The sequence below is a fragment of the Arachis hypogaea genome, chromosome 17 (assembly GCF_003086295.3).
Source record: "Arachis hypogaea cultivar Tifrunner chromosome 17, arahy.Tifrunner.gnm2.J5K5, whole genome shotgun sequence".
NCBI classification, from domain to species: domain Eukaryota; kingdom Viridiplantae; phylum Streptophyta; class Magnoliopsida; order Fabales; family Fabaceae; genus Arachis; species Arachis hypogaea.
The window spans coordinates 57,287,347-57,289,527 of record NC_092052.1 but is presented as its reverse complement, the minus strand read 5'-3'; positions in this window follow the sequence as shown (position 1 = coordinate 57,289,527).

Genomic DNA, 2,181 nt, shown 5'->3' with positions numbered 1-2,181 from the left:
GTCTGTCACTAACGCCCAGCCTTCAGGAGTTTGAAGCTCGTCACAGTCATTCAATCCTTGAATCCTACTCGGAATACCACAGACAAGGTTTAGACTTTCCGGATTCTCATGAATGCTGCCATCAGTTCTAGCTTATACCACGGAGATTCTGATCAAGGAATCTAAGAGATACTCATTCAATCGTATATAGAACGGAGGTGGTTGTCAGGCACACGTTCATGATTTGAGAAAGGTGATGAATGTCACAGATCATCACCTTCATCACGGTTAAGCGCGAATGAACATCTTAGATAGGAACAAGCGTTTTTGAATGGAAAACAGAAATACTTGCATTAATTCATCGAGACACAGCAGAGCTCCTCACCCCCAACAATGGGGTTTAGAGACTCATGCCGTCAGAGAATACAAAGTTTAGATCTGAAAATGTCATGAGATACAGAATAAGTCTCTAAAAGTTGTTTAAATACTAAACTAGTAGCCTAGGGTTACAAAATATGAGTGGACTATGATGGATGATGCAGAGATCCACTTCTGGGGCCCACTTGGTGTGCTGGGGCCCACTTGGTGTGTGCTGGGGCTGAGACTTTAAGCAATTCACGTGCAGAGGCCATTTGTGGAGTTGAACGCCAGTTTTTATGCCAGTTTGGGCGTTCAACTCCAGTTTTTGATCCTTTTCTGGCGCTGGACGCTAGAATTGGGCAGAGAACTGGCGTTGAACGCCAGTTTACATCGTCTATCCTTGTGCAAAGTATGGACTATTATATATTGCTGGAAAGCCCTGGATGTCTACTTTCCAACGCAATTGGAAGCATGCCATTTCGAGTTCTGTAGCTCCAGAAAATCCACTTTGAGTGCAGGGAGGTCAGAATCCAACAGCATCAGCAGTCCTTTTTCAGCCTAAATCAGAATTTTGCTCAGCTCCTTCAATTTCAGCCAGAAAAATATCTGAAATTACAGAAAAACACACAACTCATAGTAAAGTCCAGAAATATGAATTTTTCCTAAAAACTACTAGGAATAGACTAAAAACTAACTAAAACATACTCTAAACTATATGAAATTATCCCCAAAAAGCGTATAAAATATCCGCTCATCAAGCACCAAAAGTAGCAATAGAAACTTGAGGAGGATCAGCCAAACGAACCCGGGGAGTAGGGATTACCTTCCTCACCCCCGGCGAGGTTGGTATGGCCGGCTTTGACTGAACCTGAGATGATCCCTCACCGGCCGCCGTAGCTGAGACATTTTGAGCTGCAGTAGCCTTTCTTGCCCTCTTAAAGGCCTTCATAGATTCCTTGTTCTTAATCATCTCTGCAAACAAAACATCACAGCAGGAAACCAAGTTACAAATAAAAAAAAAAGAGCTCGTAAAGAAATATACTCAACAAAACAAGAAAGGCCAAAATTGAACACTACCCAGCTCATTTCGAAGGAGTGAGGGGTCCTCTAAGAATTTCTTGGTATCAAGATAGGGAGGCTCCCCCCAATTATCCTCCAACACAGTCACAAAGGCCTGCTCGACCTCGTCCAACATCTCCCAGGAATACCTCGACACAACAACGTTCTTTTTCCACTCTAAAGGAAAAGCGGGCTCATCATTCTCATCCAGAAAAAAGGGATGAGCTCCTTCAATAGCTCGGACCTTGAAGAAATAGTTCTTAAAATCATGAAACGACTCGTCATACATAGAAAAAACTTTTTTCCCTTGTGAAGCTCGGAAAGAAACCCAGGAAGCCTTTTTCTTCACTACCCCAGGTTTTGTCAAGACAAACAAATAAAAGAAAAGGGATTGCGAAGCAGGGACGTCAAACTCGCGACACAGCAATTGAAAGATCTTTATAAAACCCCAAGAATTGGGGTGAATTTGGGATGGAGCTACATTACAAGACCACAACAGGTTGGTCTCAAAAGGAGTAAAAGGAATGGTGATATTCATTTGGCCAAAAAAGTAATCATATGCATAGAAAAAAGGACTGTCTCCAGCAACTCAAGTAGAGAAACAAACTCTCTCTTCAGGAGTGGGGGGTACAAGCTCATAATTCTTTTCCTCACTACCACTACTACAAACCCTATGAAACTGCCTAAGCTGTGGATAAAACTCGGAATCAACCAAAGAAACGCACAAAAGAACCATCGAATCCACCCAATCAGCCATGCCCTAAGGGACTTGGGAAGATGTCT